We start from the raw sequence: 12,389 nt of genomic DNA, 5'->3' as shown, positions 1-12,389 counted from the left end.
TGCTTGGGAAACACTGGTCTATGTAGCGGACAGGAGCTTCTTCAGGGTCCTGTACAGTACACAGTGTCCTAAAAAAGTAATGGAGTTGCCCTCACCTGGTGTCCAATGGAGCAGCTAATCCTGGTACAGGTAAAGAGCACAGAACATGTAATACCTCCCTGTACTCTAGGGGGCGCTACCAGACAGCAGTCAGTGCATACACTTCAGTAATTCAGGAGTTTTACCAGTGAATGCCCATTTTGATTGGTCGGTTCTTTCAGCCATTGACACGTTTCACAGATCTGGACTGTCTGTACATTGTATGTTGAGTCTGGTTTCAACTTACGATGGTCCAGAAAAGACCATTGTATGTTGAAACTATTGTATGTTGAGGCAATTGTAAGTTGAGGGATCACTGTAACATACGTTTCCCTATGGGTAATATGGTCATGTGATCATCTCAAAAAATTCCATATAGCAATTTCCTTATATTGACCAAATTTGCAGCATTAAATCTGTAGTGTCAAACCAGCAATGGATGCGGAACATGTGAAGGGAAGGGATATATCAGAAGGCGAAAATGCTGTTTTCTGCACTTTGCCAATTTAGAGAAAAAAAAAAAAGGAAAAAGGCTGACAAATCCGACCCTCTCTCAGCCAGCGACCAGCATCGTAGTCATATACAGGTAGAATTATACTGCTTAGGCTATGTCCACATAGAACATTTTTTACGGAACGTTCACTCAAAATCTGGCAGAAATTCTGCAGACAGCGGCGCAGCAGAATATGCCGGCACAGAAATGCGCTGTCTCGACAGACGGCAATGCATTTCCAAACAGATTGCAGAAAAAAAACTGGCATGTCAATTCTTTCTGTGCAGAGGCCAGAATTCGAATTTCCGCACAAAAATGTTTCTGGTGCGGAAATTCTGCAATGCGCACCGTACTGCAGTATCCCACTGAAAACAATGGGACTGTGCTGCAACAGAATTTCTCAGCAGAACTTTCCTGCCAGATTTCACCATGTTAACATGAGGGAGATTTAGCAAAACCTGTCCAAAAGGAAAAAAGTGCTAAGTTGCCCATAGCAACCAATAAGATCGCTGCTTTCCTTTTTGAAAAGGCCTCTGAAAAATGAAAGAAGCGATCTGATTGGTTGCTATGGGCAACTTGGCAACCATCCACCAGATGGCAGAATTATTTATTTATTAATTATGAACTTCATTAAAAAGTCTAATAATATATATATATATATATATATATATATATATATATATATATATATATATATATATCTCACATTTCAAAATAGGTGAATGGGGATAAAGTCATTTTCGGTTTTCAGCCACGCACATCCTGAATTTTCGTGTTCGGTCCGGAATTGTTAATTCAGTGCACCCCTAGTAATATGGGCACATTCTTTTTGCAATGTATCAAATTGGATGAATGTATCAGCCTGGAGGATTTCTTAATGTTCCCAAGCAAAGTACCCCCTACCTAAATACATGACATCTTCATGCACTGTGTGACAGATAAGGACTTAAAGGGGTACTCCGGTGGAAAACTTTTTATTTATTTTTATTTATTTTTTAATCAACTGGCGCCAGAAAGTTAAACAGATTTGTAAATTACTTCTATTAAAAAAAAATCTTAACCCTTTCAGTACTTTTTAGCAGCTGTATGCTACAGAGGAAGTTCTTTTCATTTTGAATTTCTTTTTTGTATTGTCCACAGTGCTCTCTGCTGACACCTGATGTCCGTATCAGGAACTGTCCAGAGCAGGAGAAAATCCCCATAGCAAACATATGCTGCTCTGGACAGTTCCTGACACGGACAGAGGTGTCAGCAGAGAGCACTGTGGACAAGACAAAAAAGGAAATTCAAAAAGAAAAGAATTTCCTCTGTAGCATACAGCTGCTAAAAACTACAGGAAGGGTAAAGATTTTCTAATGGAAGTCATTTACAAATCTGGTTAACTTTCTGACACCAGTTGATATAAATAATAATAATAATAATAATAATAATAATAATAATAATAATAATAATGTTTTCCACCAGGGTACCCCTTTAAGCCAGTGTTTCCCAACCAAGGTGCCTCCAGCTGCTGCGAAACTACAACTCCCTGCATGCCCGGACAGCCGTTGGCTGTCCGGGCATGCTGGGAGTTGTAGTTTCGCAACAGCTGGAGGCACCCAGGTTGGGAAACACTGGCTTATGCATATGTACATACTAGGGATGACAGCAAAAGTGTGCGGTCATTGTCACATTTTGGCCTCATGAGGATGACCACTCTTGTGGCCTCCACCAAAGACTTTTAAAGCAAAAATGAAACTCACCTGTTTCTCAAATTTGGCGCGGAGAAACGCAGTCTACGGTACAGTTGATAAGACAACCATTAGACGCCCAGTGAGTACTGTGCTGCCCAGGCAACTGTCCATGTATGAGGGTGCCACATAGTATAAAGGACAAAATCTTCTAGCGCAGTGGTCTCCAAACTGTGGACCACCATGCCTGATCCCAAGAAGGGGCTGCAGCTGAACTTTGGAGGTACGCTTAAAGCCAGGAGTCAAATCCTGGGGAAAAAAAAGTGAGGGAACTCACCCATGATTTGTACCCAATGGCTGGTCCTGCTAATGGGAAAGGTGTTCCTGCTTTAGAAAAAGTGCAGGAACTCCGTTCCCACGCATTCCTGCAGGACTTGACCCCTGCTTAAAGCCCTATACAGTCCGAGCCACATTCACACATCTATGTATGTATTATGAATGCAAGGCCAAGCCCAACTATTGGACCAGATCCAATAGCGTCACAGATCTCTATGTAGGTGTAAATGCAGCCTAACACTGTTAAAGGGGTACTCCAGTGGACATTATTTTTTATTTTATTTTTAAATCACCTGGTGCCAGAAAGTTAAACAGATTTGTAAATTACTTCTATTAAAAAAAATCTTAATCCTTCCAGTACTTATTAGCTGCTGAATACTACAGAGGAAATTATTTTCTTTTTGGAACACAGAGCTCTCTGCTGACATCATGACCACAGTGCTCCCTGCTGACATCCCTGTCCATTTTAGGAACTGTCCAGAGCAGCATATGTTTGCTATGGGGATTTTCTCCTACTCTAGACAGTTCTTAAAATGGACAGAGATGTCACCAGAGAGCACTGTGGTCATGATGTCAGGAGAGAGCACTGTGTTCCAAAAAAAAAAAAAAAAAAGAATTTCCTCTGTACTATTATGCAGCAAATAAGTACTGGAAGGATTAAGATATTTTTTTTTTAAATAGAAGTCATTTTAAAATCTGTTTAACTTTCTGGCACCAGTTTATTTAAAAAAATAAACAAACAAATAAAAGTTTTCCACCGGAGTACCCCTTTAAACACCATCACACACACACACACCAAAACCCAACAACACGTACTATGGGCCAACTTCAATGCCACGGGACACCACAGTCTGAATGAGTCAACAGTTTGAAGAAGCTAAAGCAGTGGTCTCCAAACTGTGGACCTCCAGATGTTACAAATCTACGACTTCCAACATTTGGTACTACTTAGTTTGCCAACATCTGGGAGGTCCACAATAGAACCCTGCGTGGGACTGTTTGTTTTTTTATTCATTTATTCATTCAATTTTTTATCCCACTCCCGCTGGATTTCTGACCATTACCGCCTACTCCCCCAAGGTGTGTGCGCCACTCCCTCACGTTCCCGCAACGCGTGTCCGATCCCGCCCGCTCCCAAGAACATTTTGTCCGGGCTTTTAGAAGTAGTACCCCGTGTGCCATTTCATCAGCCCCCTGTGGCATCTCAGAGGGTTGCGGGAATGCGTAGGATTTAGCGGGACCCGTTGTACGTTCTGTGACCGTCCACAACAGCCTCATTACTGCCCGCAAGTTTTTTACTGGATCCCGTGGGACCCCAATCCCGATGCAGGGCTCTAGTCCACAGTTTGGAGACTACTGTGCTAGAAGATCTTGTTCCTGATACTATGTGACACCCTCAAACATGGACAGGAATGGATCATCCGGGGTGAATAATTTATGGTCGTTCTGAGCAAAACCAAAAGGAGAACCTGCGTTACATCATCTCCAGAACAACAAGAACTTTATTAGTATCATCTAAAAGCTCCTGTACGCCGGCGCACACAATGCAGGTATTGTCCTACTAAGAGTCCGGTATTTCTTCAGAGTGAAAACTATCACCTTCAATACCGGCGGAGGATTAGATGTCATTCAGGATTTGGCTTAAATGACATCACCAGGTAGTATCACCTCCGGGGAGCACCACCTGCAACGTCCAAAGACAACATACATACCGACAAATGGCGGACAACCGGCTCAGATTACCGGCTCGGATACAGCATTAGGTCACACTGTTGAGAAGAAGGCTTACGTTGTATTTATGTGGCACCGCCGAAGTGTTAGGAAACACCCAATAAATAGAGCCCCAAGGCTGGAAATACACATAGTGGAGGGTATTTATCAAAACTGGTTGTTCTATGTGGGTTTTTTTTACCCTATTTGTGGTGTTTTCGACGGACTTGCGCCAAATTTATCATTTGTCGCATGCTATATCGTAACTTTGGGGTTTATTGGGGTTTACTAGCCAAAACTGATGGTATGGCACTTTTTAATGTCAGTTTAAAAATTACTTTGAATTGCGACAAAATTGCAGTATTAGTAACCGTTTTTTGCCACAAAGTATAAAAGGCGCTAATAGTAAATTCCCGACCACTGCAAAAAAGAAGCTGTCAAAAGTTGATTTGCAGCCGGAACCTGAAAACGATGTAATGACAAAGGCGCAATGAAAAGTCGTAAATCACAAGTTGAAATGCGACAATAGTACGCAATAAAAGACGTGTATATCCAATGATAAATACCCCCCCATAGTGTTTTTTGCTTTTTTGGGGTCAAAGCCAAAAAATAGGAAAAGTCGAAATCCTTCCATTCTGCAGCAGCCCAAGACATAGGAACCGGGGGTCTTGTCTTAGGAGGTCCTCTGCTTGGAGAAAGTTCTACCATAACCAAGTTGTAGGATGCTGGATGAAAGGACCTACACGAAACGTAGACCCGTCCATGACAAATCTCAGGAACGTCCATAGGTCACGTAGGTAGGACGCATGGACCAACCATTAAAGTCAAGTAACCAGATAATTTGTAGACCCCCTCCCCCCCCCCCCCCCAACCCCCATACCATAAGTTAGGGCACCCCTTCCCTCAAGTCCACAATCTCTAACCAGAAAGTAGAATTTGGAACCAGCATGGTAGTTGTAGGACAGATGGGCAGGTTGAAGACCACCGCTATGGACAGAACCTCCACCATATGTGGTCAGCAGGTGCCTGAGAGCAGCTATTCAGGTCACTTGCAGGTTGAAGCTTTATTCTCTATTGCAGGTGAACAAAACTGAGGTCTCCTACGCCAGTGGTCTCCCACCTGTAGACCCTCCAGCTGTTGCAAAACTACAACTCCCAGCATGCCCGGACAGCCTTCGGCTGTCCGGGCATGCTGGGAGTTGTAGTTTTGCAACAGCTGGAGGGTCCACAGCTGGGAGACCACTGTCTTACACATGTATCCATGTTGCAGCAGGGCTATAGAGTTTGGGGTGACCCCACAAAGTTGCTTCACTACAGACTCCCTAAAATTAAAGGGGCTCCCCCCCCCCTTACAACACTATATATATATATATATATATATATATATATATATATTGCATTCCTGCAGTGCCCATGCTGCCCCCAGTTCTGCAAATAACTCAGTGCTCCTTGCACTGGGCACCCCAACCCCAGAGAGTAGTGCCCCCCCAGGGTCCAGGCTGTGCCCCCTCCTCACCTGGCACACCTGCCCCTTCTCCCCTGCAGGGGGCTCCTCTCTCTCTCTCTCTCCCACTCACACAAGTAATGAAAGTTTTGCCGGTGGCCGAGCATGCTGCCTGTGCCGCCCTCCCCCGGTCTGTAGTGTCACTCACCCCGGAGACTGAGGGATGATGCCCGCCGCTCTGCCCTGCTGTCACCGCCGCCTCCACTTGTGGCTCCTCCGCCGTCCTCCTCCTCCCGGACCCCGGGCCCGCGCAGCTGTAATGCCGGAGAACACACAGGCGCGCCCCCGAGACCTGAGGCTTCCGGGCCGGGCGGGGCGGATCATATACTGGGGGGAGAGGGCGAGATCAGCGGCTAAAGGGAGGCACAGGGAGAGCAGGGGGGGTGCCGGAGGGGTGTATAGTGTATATAGTACTCGAGGAAGGTGCAGTATATAGAGGTACATTGTATGGAGGTACAGTATATAGAGGTACATTGTATGGAGGTACAGTATATAGAGGTACATTGTATGGAGGTACAGTATATAGTGGTACAGTATATAGTGGTACAGTATATAGAGGTACATTGTATGGAGGTACAGTATATAGTGGTACAGTATATAGAGGTACATTGTATGGAGGTACAGTATATAGAGGTACATTGTATGGAGGTACAGTATATAGAGGTACAGTATATAGAGGTACATTGTATGGAGGTACAGTATATAGAAGTACATTGTATGGAGGTACAGTATATAGAGGTACATTGTATGGAGGTACAGTATATAGAGGTACAGTATATAGAAGTACATTGTATGGAGGTACAGTATATAGAGGTACAGTAAATGGAGGTACATTGTATGGAGGTACAGTATATAGAGGTACAGTATATGGAAGTACATTGTATGAAGGTGCCTTATATAGAAGTACAGTAAATGAAGGTACAGTATATAGAGGTACATTGTATGGAGGTACAGTATATAGAAGTACATTGTATGTAGGTGCCTTATATAGAGGTACAGTAAATGGAGGTACAGTATATGGAGATACAGTATATAGAAGTACATTGTATGTAGGTGCCTTATATAGAGGTAAATTGTATGGAGGTACAGAATATAGAGGTACATTGTATGTAGGTGCCTTATATGGAGGTACAGTATATAGAGGTACATTGTATGGAGGTACAGTATATAGAGGTACATTGTATGGAGGTACAGTATATAGGAGGTACAGTATATAGAAGTACATTGTATGGAGGTACAGTATATAGAGGTACAGTATATAGAGGTACATTGTATGGAGGTACAGTATATAGAGGTACAGTATATAGAAGTACATTGTATGGAGGTACAGTATATAGAGGTACATTGTATGGAGGTACAGTATATAGAGGTACAGTATATAGAGGTACATTGTATGAAGATGCCTTATATAGAAGTACAGTAAATGGAGGTACAGTATATAGAGGTACATTGTATGGAGGTACAGTATATAGAAGTACATTGTATGTAGGTGCCTTATATGGAGGTACAGTAAATGGAGGTACAGTATATGGAGGTACAGTATATAGAAGTACATTGTATGTAGGTGCCTTATATAGAGGTAAATTGTATGGAGGTACAGAATATAGAGGTACATTGTATGTAGGTGCCTTATATGGAGGTACAGTATATAGAGGTACATTGTATGGAGGTACAGTATATAGAAGTACATTCTATGTAGATGCCTTATATAGAGGTACAGTAAATGGGGGTACCGTATATAGAGGTACATTGTATGGAGGTGCAGTTTATATAAGTACATTGTATGTAGGTGTCTTATATAGAGGTACAGTATATAGAGGTACAGTATATAGAGTTACATTGTATGTAGGTGCCTTATATAGAGGTAAATTGTATGGAGGTACAGTATATGTAAGTACATTGTATGTAGGTGTCTTATATAGAGGTACATTGTATAGAGGTACAGTATATAGAGTTACATTGTATGTAGGTGCCTTATATAGAGGTAAATTGTATGAAGGTACAGTAAATAGAGGTACAGTATATAGAGGTACATTGTATGTAGGTGCCTTATATAGAGGTACAGTAAATGGAGGTACAGTATATAGAGGTACATTGTATGGAGGTACAGTATATAGAAGTACATTGTGTTTAGGTGGCTTATATAGAGGCACATTGTATGGAGGTACAGTATATGGAAGTACATTGTATGGAGGTGCCTTAAATATAGCTAAAGTATATGAAGGTACAGTATATAGGTGTACATTGTATGAAGTTGTATTATATGGATGTACATTGTATATAGAGTTACATTATATTAAGGTACTTTATATACAGGTACATTGTATGACAGAACATTATATAGAGGTACATTGTATGTAGGTGCCTTATATAGCAGTACTGAAGTATATTGAAGTACATTATATAGAGGTATATTGTATGGAGGTACATTGTGTGGAAGAATATTATATAGCGTACATTTTATGGAGGTTCATTATATGTAGGTGCATTATATAGGGGTATATTGTATGAAGGTGCATTATATGGCAGTACTTTATATAGGGGGACATTGTATAGCAGTACATTGTATGGAAGTACATTATATAGAGGTATATTGTATGGAAGAATATTATGTAGCATTCAAAAGTGTCCAAAACATCAACAGGGAAGCATAGGAACTGAGAAGTGGTCTGAGATCAGCACCTGCAGAACCACTCCTTTATTGGGAGTGTCTTGCTAATTGCCTATAATTTCCACCTGTTGTCTGTTCCATTTGCACAACAGCATGTGAAATTGATTGTCAATCAGTGTTCTTCCTGAGTGGACAGTGGGATTTCACAGACGTGTCAGTGACTTGGAGTTACATTGTGTTGTTTAACCCCTTAAGGACGCAGGACGTACTCAAACGGCCCCTTTTCCGAGTCCTTAAGGACCGAGGACGTAGGAGTACGTCCTGTCCATTCCCGGCCCCCCGCCTCTAGCCGGAGGGGAGCCGGTGCCCGATGCCTGCTGAAATCGTTCAGCAGACATCCCGGCATATCGCCCAGGGGGGTCATCATGCCCCCCCATGTCGGCGATGGCCGCAGATCGCTGGACAATTCAGTCCAGCGATCTGCGGCAGATTCCGGGTCAATCGGGTCTCCAGTGACCCGGAATTACTGGCTGTCTCTGACGGCCCCGAACAGCCAGAGCCTGCAGGGGTGAGGTGGCACTGGTGCCACCTCACGATCGCCCTGATTCGTTGGCCGGTTTCCCGGCCGACCAATCAGGGCACCTGCTGCGGGTGTCACTCCCGCTCCGCCCCTCTTCCGGAGGACATGAGCGGGTGCGGGACGTGCACCCCGGGTGCTGGGGACCCCGATCCCCGGCGTCAATGTTGGGGTTCCATTTCCATTTCCCCGCTCTGCCCACCCATGGTAGTCCAGGCAGAGCGGGGGAACCGTGATGTGAGCGACGGTGGAGGTCCCTTACCGGGCGGTGGCGGGCAGCGATCGTCCAGCTTGGGCGGCGTGCGCCGATCCTGCTGCAGGAGGTGAGTAGTTGCCTAGCAACATCTGCAGGGTGACAGTTTGAAGACCACTATGCAGTGGTCTCTAAACTGTAGCCCTCCAGATGTTGCAAAACTACAACTCCCAGCATGCACGAACAGCAAAAGGCTGTCTCGGCATGCTGGGAGTTGTAGTTGCATGCCTCCAGCTGTTGAATAACTACAACTGGGCATGCCCTTCGGCGATCAGTACTTGCTAGGAGTTGTTATTTTGCAACAGCTGGAGGCACACTGGTTGGAAAATACTGAGTAAGGTAACAGAACCTAACTCAAGGTTTTCCAATCAGTGTGCCTCCAGCTGTTGCAAAAGTACAACTCCCAGCATGCATGGTCTGTCAGTGCATGCTGAGAGTTGTAGTTTTGCAACAGCTGGAGGTTTGCCCCCCATGGGAATGTACAGGGTACCATCCCACGGTCGGGTTTACAGTGAGTTTTCTGCTTCACGTTTGAGCTGTGGCAAATTTTCTGGCGCAGTTTAAACTCCTAGCGGGAAACTCACCGTAAACCCCCCGTGTGACTGTACCCTAAAAACACTACACTACACTGATAATAAAGGGTAAAACACTACATATATACACCCTTACACTGCCCCCCCCCCCCCCCAAAAAAAAAAACAACAACTTCCAGCATTTCCAGATAGCCATTGACTGTCCAGGCATGCTGGGAGTTTAGCAACAGCTGGAGGCACCCTGTTTGGGAATCACTGACGTAGAATACCCCTATGTCCACCCCTATGCAAATCCCTAATTTAGGCCTCAAATGCGCATGGTGCTCTCTCACTTCAGAGCCCTGTCGTATTTCAAGGAAACAGTTTAGGGCCACATATGGGGTATCTCCGTACTCGCGAGAAATTGCACTACAAATTTAGTGGGGCTTTTTCTCCTTTTACCACTTATGAAAAGGAAAAGTTGGGGTAAAAGGGGGGGAAAAAAAACACAATTTGTAACGCAATTTCTCCTGAGTACGGAAATACCCCATATGTGGGCGTAAAATGCTCTTCGGTTGCACAACAAGGCTCAGGAGTGAGAGCGCACCATGTACATTTGAGGCATAAATTGGTGATTTGCACAGGGGTGGCTGATTTTACAGCGGTTCAGACATAAACGCAAAAAAATAAATACCCATGTATGACCAAATTTTGGAAACTACACCCCTCACGGAACATAACAAGGGGTATAGTGAGCCTTAACACCCCACAGGTGTTTGACGAATTTTCGTTAAAGTTGGATGGGAAAATGGAAAAAAAAAAAATTTCTTCACTAAAATGCTGGTGTTACCGTAAATTTGTCATTTTCACAAGGGATAAGGAAAAAAAAGCCCCAAAATACCCCAAATGTGGATGTAAAGTGCTCTGCAGGTGAACTACAATGCTCAGAAGAGAAGGAGCACCATTGGGCTTTTGCAGAGAAAATTTGTCTGGAATTGAAGGCCATGTGCGTTTGCAAAGCCCCCATAGTGCCAGAACAATGGACCCCCCCCCCCCACATGTGACCCCATTTTGGAAACTACACCCCTCATGTAATGTAATAAGTGAGCATTTACGCCCCACAGGTGTCTGACAGATTTTTGGAACAGTGGTCCGTGAAAATGAAAAATGTAATTTTTCATTTGCACAGCCCACTGTTCCAAAGATCTGTCAAACGCCAGTGGGGTGTAAATACTCACTGCACCCCTTATTAAATTCTGTGAGGGGTGTAGTTTCCAAAATGGGGTCACATGAGATCCCTATAGTTCCCTATCGGCAACATTATTTGTCTACAGCACACTATATCAGCCAATGTATATTTCTCTTGTAGTGTGAATCATTTGGGATGCACCTCATAAGGCAAGATGCAAACATTTGCCCCCGACTGGTGTTTCTTATTGCGTTGTCTGTAAACCTTCCTTACTGATATTCAGTAGAAGCAATGCTACCTGTATGGGGGGATTCACTGATGCAGATTTCATGCCTGAAATGGTCTTTGATGGTGTGATGGTAGCTCCACCACCTGCGCAGAGCGCTATAGACATCAGTTTGCGGTGGCCTTCTTTTTCCAGATGACAACCTCTTATGAGCGTCCGCTCTGGAAAAGGAGAAGGCCATGTCAAACTGATGTCTACAGGTGGTGGAGCTGTCATCACACCATCAAAGCCCTAGAGATGTAAAGATGATGAGGGAGGTATATCAAAACCTGTGTAGAGGAAAAGTGGTGCAGTTGCCCATAGCGACGAATCAGATTGCTCCTTTCATTTTTAACCCCTTCTAAAAATCATAACTTTTCCAATTTTCCCAATAAGAGACTTGTTGGCCATTTTCTGCCCCTCTGATTCCGTGCCCCTATATCTGTAATGTGTATAATGTATGTAGGCCTGAAGGGGTGGGTTGGTTGGGGGTGAAAGGGCGGGGGGGGGGGAAGTATTTTGCTCTTTTTGTATACGTTCCATTAGAGCTGGGCAGTATGACCAAATATGTGTATCACAATATTTTTGTAACTTATGGCGGTTCCACGGTATATAACGGTATTTCTTTCACCCCCCCCCCCCCCCCCGGCTTCTTACATGACAGTGGGCTCAGCCTATCACTGGCCGGGGCGGGACATCGCTCCGGCCGGTGATAGGCTGACGGCTATCCGACGTTCCCGTCTCCAGCGTAAGGCCGACGTAGGTAAGTTAAAGTTTATTTTCTTTATCTTTTGCAGCCCGGGCATAGGAATACAGCATACAGCAGTGGTCTCAACCTGCGGACCTCCAGCTGTTGCAAAACCACAACTCCCAGCATGCCCGGACAGCCGTTGGCTGTCCGGGCATGCTGGGAGTTGTAGTTTTGCAACAGCTGGAGGTCCGCAGGTTGGAGACCACTGGCGTACAGTGAGTTCCAGCGCGAGCAGCCCCCAACAAAGAGGAGGAGGGCAATGCTTGACATATGTGAGTAGTACCCCGCTGGGCTGATAATTAATTAGGGGGGAGCAGAACAGCGCTGGCGGGTCACATATGATTAGTTCCCCGATGTGGGGACAGCGCAGCGCTGGGTTGATTCATTCCTTCCCAAGGGGGAGGTATTGCAGTATGGGAAAAATTCATATCGTGCAGCCC

The 12,389-nt window shown here is 44.5% G+C and overlaps 1 protein-coding gene across 1 annotated transcript in view; it reads right to left on the bottom strand.

The window, feature by feature from the left end:
• SVIL (supervillin) overlaps positions 1-12,389 on the bottom strand; it is a 316,448-nt gene that overhangs the window by 248,257 nt on the left and 55,802 nt on the right. The gene's annotated exons all lie outside the window — the stretch shown is intronic.

This window comes from Hyla sarda, chromosome 5 (assembly GCF_029499605.1).
Source record: "Hyla sarda isolate aHylSar1 chromosome 5, aHylSar1.hap1, whole genome shotgun sequence".
Taxonomy (NCBI): domain Eukaryota; kingdom Metazoa; phylum Chordata; class Amphibia; order Anura; family Hylidae; genus Hyla; species Hyla sarda.
Note: the sequence above shows the minus strand (reverse complement) of the source record. Positions and strands in the feature narration are given on the sequence as shown.